Below are 6947 nucleotides of genomic sequence, written 5' to 3'. Positions count from 1 at the left end.
ATTCATCATACCACATATGCAAGTTGTCTGCCATGCTCTGGGTGTAACTTCCAGTTCACTAAGAAAAGCATGAAGACAAAAAGAAGAAAAAATAAATGAATGACTAAATCAGTAAACACGTGACATATCACCTCCTTATAAGGTTTTCGTAAGAATCACAGAGAACTGACAGAAACGGCTCAGGATGTGCCTTCTCACATAGCCTCCAACAAATGGCAGCCGTTACTGCTATTAATGACTCTAGTAACTGCACAACTTCACCCAGGCATGCAGAGATGGTTGGGTATATTTTCTCTCACCTGTGTGATGAGAATTTCATCAATACAAGTACGGTGTCCTAACATAGCTGCCATAATCCAAACGTCCAAAAAGCGTACTGCATTGGAGTCTCTCTAAAGACCTGGTGACAGGCCTGGAGAAAATATTAACCATAGCTCTGGCTCTGCCAACCCTAAATCAAGTTACACAGGTGGAGGGATGGAGTTGGATCCTGCGAGGGCTTCCCTGGGGCTTCAGCGGCAGGACCCCTGTAAGATTTATGACAGTGCTTCTTAGGCTGAGAAACCTTGGCAGGAAGATGTGGTTTTTTCATTAATATCCAAGGTAGCCATCAATTCCCAAAACTGCAAGATAACACCGAGTCCCCCTGAGATCTGCGCACCTGGGCAAGGGGGCTGAATTCTTGACAACACGTAATGTGAGCTCTTTCCCTTCTCAGGCTTTGACTCAGTTATATCTGAGGTGCATGATGCAATTTCATCTCCTCAGAGCCTTGTTGAAAGGAAAAGGCATAGAGATGGATCCTCAGACTGAGCTCTCACCTGGGCTTTATGGAAAAAAACCACCAGAGCAGGTGCTTCCGACCAAGCCCTCCGCCCAGCCCCATGCGCAGTGGGTAGCGGTGTGGCCACAGGACATGGCTCGTTTACCTTTGAGTGGCAGAAGTTTCTGGAGTCAGAGAGACCTGGAGTCAAACCAGGGTTCTACCACTCAATGGCTTGGTGACTCTGGGCAACGTTCCTCGCTGGATGGTAAGGCTCAGTGATGCTGCCCATCCCGCAGCTGCGTGGCGATGCTCATCGAGTCATCATCACGGACCACTCAGACGCAGGACCCCAGCACAGACCCACCAGCTACAGGCAAAGGAAGGATGGCATCCCTTTGGCCGGAAAACTTACACTTGGCGTCTGAGAATGCTCGTGTTTACACCTGCAGGCACCGACGAAGGAAGGGAAGTGTAGCACACCGTCAATCACAAGCCTCGTCCCAGCCTGGGGTGCAGAGAGCTACACTGCCATGGCACAGATGGGGTTGCTGATGGTCATACAGGCAGCCAGCCAGCCAATCCTGGGGCTGCGGTCAGGTCCTTGGCGCCCGGCACCGCAGACCTGCACGCACCACGGCAAACGGACACCGCTTCAGCAACCACCTCTCCTGCTGGCGGGTGGTTGCTGCGGGTCGCCATCAACTCGAACTGCCCCCCAGGGTTCCAAGGCCATGACCTTTCAGAAGAAGACTGCCAGGCGTGTCTTCTGAGTCACCACTATGTGAGCTTAAACCGCTCATTTCTAGGCTAGTAATTAAGCTCTTAAGCATTGGCGCTACCCAGCGAGGGGCTCTGATGGGTTATGGCCCATTTCTCCAACTTTCCCCACTAGAATGTGCTTTCAGTTTAGCAAATGGGTTTTTGTTGCAAATCACAGCGTCAACAAGACGGTCCCATTGCCACAGCAGTATCCAGCAAGCGATGTTCTGGTAGCTCAAATGACTCCCATTTCCCCCCTCCCTCCTTCCTTATTCCTGTTTCGCTCTGTGCGGGACCGAGCACCTCACTGCCAAGGCACTTAGACACGGCTTAGCACATTTTCACCTCACTACACCTCTGGCTGGGGGCAGGGGTGCTTCAGCGGTAGAATTCCCGCCTTCCATGCATGAGAACTACGTTCTCTCCCAGCTGGTGGTGCTCCTGGTTTACAACCACCACCCATCTGTGAAGAAACACAGTAAAAAGCTGAGCTCCCAACAATAATAATAACAAGCAGATGTCATAATAGAAAGAAAAAAAAAAAAAGAAGAACTCAGAAACCATGTAAGAATTCATCTGCAATAGAAGGAATAAATACATCATGTTAAGTTCACACAAGCAAACACTATTTCACCCCATTAAGTTCACACAACAGAACACTATACAGCCAAGAAGGGAATAAACTAGAGCCACCCGTTGGCCAGTGGAGGCGTGTGTGTTGCCATGATGCTGAACAGGTTCCAGCAGAGCTTCCAGACTCAGATGGACCAGGAAGAGAGGCCTGGTGATGTACCTCTGGCAGTGAGCCAGTCCAACCCGACGGGCCCCAATAGTTCCATCAGCAGCCAACAGTGCAGGATCCGCAGCTGCAGTTTTCTGTGCCTGGACTCCTGAAATGCTTCATTAAATGTCACCATGGTTGGGGCCACCTCAACAGTAGCTAACAACAATACCGTGACGGAGGGACATCGAGAGGCAGAGCAGGTGCCCAGGCACTTGATGGCCACGTGAAGATGGCTCAGGGCTCAACACTGGAAGGTCTGTGGCCGGCCATGCCCTGTGGCTAACAGGGCCTCAGAGGAGCCGGTGTCCCACCTCCGTCCACCAGAGGCCTTCCATCATGAGTGCTTCACAGAAGTTCAATGGAACCTATTCACTTACTGATTAGTTCACTCAACAAACAGTGATGTAGTCTAGGGGCTGAGAACAGAACAAAAACGAGAACAAAGTCCCCTGAAGAACATACATTCTAATATCACGGACAAGTAATTAGCAATTCCTCAGATGCCAATAAACACCATGGAGAATCACGGAGCAGGGTGAGGTGGGGAAGGGGGAAGGAGGCTCTTCTGTATTGGGCTGGTGTTTGATAAGGTGGCGGCTGACTGAGAGCGGATGGAGGGGAGAGAAAGCCAAGCGGCAGTCTGGGACACAATCTCCCATCCACTCAACAGCTACCAATATCCCATGGAACTAATTTTCTAGGGAACACACTTTGGAAAACTACTTGACATGGCCCTCCAATGGGAGTCCCTCTTGTCTCCTTCAGGGGGCCTGTGTGCTGAAGGTGGAGACCATGCCTTACATTCCTGTTGTCTCCCCAGGGGGCCTGTGTGCTTCCTGAAGGTGGGGACCATGCCTCACATTCTTGTTGTGTTGCCCACTCTACCCAGTGGTGCACTCAGTACTCCAAATCCAAACCCACTGTCATCGGATCGATTCTGACTCACAGCCACCCCACGGGACAGAGCAGACCCGCCCCATAGGGCTTGCAAGGCTGTCGTCTTTATGGAAGCTGACTGCCACATCTTCCTCCTGAGAAGCAGCAGCTGGTTTGAACCACCGACCTCTCAGTTATCAGCAGAAGGCTTTAACCACTTTACCACAAGAGCTCCTCGCTCTGGGTGCAGTGACACGCAAAACAAAGCACGCAAGAACGAAAGCCCTGACGGGCTGATGCCGTGTTACCCTGCTACTCAGGGTTAAGTGCACTCAGGAGAAACTCCTTTTCCATTCACAGAACTTGCCTCTCACAGACTCTCTGGACCCCTCGTCCCATTACCCACACAGGGTCACCCAGCAGCTCCTGACCTTTTAGGAAATTCTGCACAATGACAGGGAAGGGCAGACTGCTTCACAGCTGTAAGGAGTGCACCCTCAGAGCCCCCCACTCCCCGCCTGGGAGTCAGCTCAGCAGAGTCACCTGCAGGCTCCCCACCTACAGGAAGAGAAAACCGGTCAGAGGTATTATTAAGATCTAAGATTTCAAGCAGTGCCTTGACATGTTTGAGCCTCACAAGGCCCTAAAGGCCTAACTGTGTGCTCCCCTGTTCTAGCCAGACATGTCCCCCAACACCCGCTAGTTCCCCTATCAGCTGGACCAGCTGTACTCCCCCAGGTCATCAGCCTAACAGGGTTCAGTCCCCTGCTGGCACACGGAATTATTCAAACGAGCCAATCACATCTTCCCCGGAAACAGGGTAACCCCACCCTCTTATTACTATAAAGTATGCCTCCCACAGGCAGATGGAGAAAGAACAAATAGAGGCAGAAGCAAAGACATAAAGAAACACACACCAAAAAGGAAAAGGCTCACATACTAAGGCGCACAAGGAGCCCTGGCGAAGTGATAAAGGGCTTGGCCGCTAACAAAAAGGTTGGCAAAATGTTCAGTGGTCTGAATCTACCAGCAGCTCCCCGGGAGGAAGACGTGGCAGACAGCTTCGTAAAGGTCACAGCCTCAGAAACTCCATAGGGCAGTTCTACTCTGTCTTATAGGGTTGCTGTGAGTCTGATCAACTCAATGGCCACAGGTACCAGGAAGACGCTCATTCTCAGTATTTTAGCTTTTAGAGATGTTTTTACTACAGATTTGTAAGCAACACTGGGAGCTGACAGGTTATCACTGAGAATAAATGTCATTCCCTTCTCCTTGTCCCACGCCAAGCACAATTCAGCCCGGTGATCTCCACCATGGGCCCTGTGTGCAACAAGCAGTTAAGACTCTTGGCTGCTAACCAAAAGGCTGGCTGTTCAAGTGCATCTAGAAGTACCTCAGACAAAAGGCCTGGCAATCCACTTCCAAAAAAATCAGTCACTGAAAACATCACAGAGTCCAGTTCAACTCTGACATGTATGGTGTTGTTGACGGCAACTGGTTTTTGATAGACACCAATTGTGCCCTGCAATCTCAACCTTCCTGGAAGCCAGACGGCTGAGGTCAAGGCCATCTCACACCATCCACATCGAGAGAGAACATCCCCCTCCCAGTTTTGTGCTTTTATTTTTTTTTTTCCCCCTTGCCTTATCTCCTCAGGATTTATGGATAGGAGAACACAGGGCCAGAGTGGGTTCAGGGTCAGCCACAAGACCAACACCAAGGTGGGGAGGGGGAAAGATCTGGAAGGAAAAAAGCCTATCTTCACATCGTCGTATCTTTTAGCAAGCACAAAGCTATTTCTGTTTTTAAAATAATGCCAGAGACAAATTAAGCAATTTAAAAGAATAAATGTGTGAGACCCTGGGGTACCACGGGTTCCAAACTGGCTTGCATTGAGGCAATTATCCCATCCCAATAAATAACAGTAAATCAATATGCACTAATTGCATTTTGCGCAAGAGCTTAGAAGACTCTTTAGTGCTCTCTGATTATTGATTTTTTGGTAATCGCTTGTGCTGTCAAAAATGCAATATTTCCAAAGAATATACTGCACACTATTAGACAGACAGGATTTTCATTGAACATAAAGCAATCCAATTTCCTTTCTTCTTTCCAGATGTGCCTTAAAACTCTACAATACAATGAAGCAGAAGATGGCACTGAGAGGCTTTCTGAACAAATGGCCTCTCCTGGCCTCCTCCACCCCTCCTCAAACCCAACCCGCCCCCCACGCTCCCTCCTCCACCACCCATGCAAACACTGGCTCAGAGGAAAGATGAAAATCATGTCCCTAAACTGTGACTCTTCACTGCCAGGCAAGTTCAATGCTGAAAAGCAAAGCCACCACCACACCAGAAGCCACACACTTCCCTTCTGGCCCTCTTTGTCCCTTGGTTCAGTCATTCCCACTGAACTTGGGAAATGCTGCCTATTAAGTTTATACTCAGTCAGCATTTTGCTTCAAGATTTCGCTTGAGTTCTGATAGCTGAATATGTAACTTCAGGCTTATATAATCCAGGCAGCAAGGGGAAAAAAGGGCAAAACCCAAACACATTGCCACTGAGTTGATTCCAACTCATGGTGACCCTAAAGGAAAGATCAGAATTACTTCAAGAGGTTTCCAAGGCTGTAATCTTTACGGAAGCAGATTGTCACATCTTTCTCCCATGGAGAAGCTGGTGGGTTCAAACTGCCCACCTTTCAATGAGCAGCTGAATGCTTTAACTATTGCACCACCAGGAAGGTTACAAAACATCCTGCTTGGCATGAACACATGTAGGCTGCCAGGTGGGGAACAGCTCTGTCCACAAAGAGACGTGGTTCCAAACCCCAGCTCCCCCACTCCTGTTACTCTTAAGCACACCACTGAACTGGATTCTGGGCCTCAACTTCCTCATCTATAAAATGGGGCTATTAATAGCTGCCTCACAGGGCTTCGTAATGGCTGAATAAGGGAATGCAGGTAGTCTACCTGCTGGAATGCCTAGCACATAGCTATTAGAAAAGGCACCAGCTCACTCACCTGTCTTCCTTATTCTGCTTCTATGCATTTAAATCAATGTTCAACCTTGTGACACCTTCTGATGGAAAGAGGAAGCCATTTCCTCGGTAACAGGAGAAGCTGTAGGATAAATGAGACCGTGACGCCCTAGAGATGCCGCGTGACCTAGCATTCTGTGGGGTACTGAGGATCTCAGACTAAGCAGCAAGGGGACTATTTACAGAGGGAGATTTCTAAATATTCTGCTCCTTTAACATTGTTTTCTCACTTTCACCCCCGTGCTAAGTTTCCAGTGAAACTTTTTGTGACCTCACCAGTCATGGATTGAGTTGTGTCCCTCAAAACTTTATGCTGAAGTCCTAACCCTTATACCTATAAAAATGACCATGTCTCCATTATGTTAATGAGGCCATACTAGAGTGGATTCTGAGGGGGTCTTATTAAAAGAGAGTAGCACAGACGCAGAACAGGAAGGCTGATGCCACGTGACACACAGCTCCAGAAGCCAAGGGACATCAAGAAATGCCTGGGGCTATACAGATGGATCTTCTCTGAGAACCCACAGCCAGAGGGAGATGGCCGAGCCCCCACCAACACCCCGAGTTAGGACTCTTAACCTCCATAACGATGAGGAAATACACTTCTGTTCTTTAAAAACACCCACGTACCTTCTAAAAATTAAATTTTTATGTGCTTCCAAAGACTTCTCCAAAAGAGTCAAAAGAGAACCTACAGATTGGGAAAAAATATTTGGTAATAA

The 6947-nt window shown here is 48.8% G+C and overlaps 1 protein-coding gene across 1 annotated transcript in view; it reads right to left on the bottom strand.

Moving 5' to 3' along the window:
• Positions 1-6947, bottom strand: part of ZFAT (zinc finger and AT-hook domain containing) — a 257978-nt gene that overhangs the window by 103678 nt on the left and 147353 nt on the right. The gene's annotated exons all lie outside the window — the stretch shown is intronic.

This window comes from Orycteropus afer, unplaced genomic scaffold (assembly GCF_000298275.1).
Source record: "Orycteropus afer afer isolate SDZICR_OR568_19922 unplaced genomic scaffold, OryAfe1.0 scaffold00069, whole genome shotgun sequence".
NCBI lineage: Eukaryota > Metazoa > Chordata > Mammalia > Tubulidentata > Orycteropodidae > Orycteropus > Orycteropus afer.
This window is presented reverse-complemented; position numbering and strand designations above follow the sequence as displayed.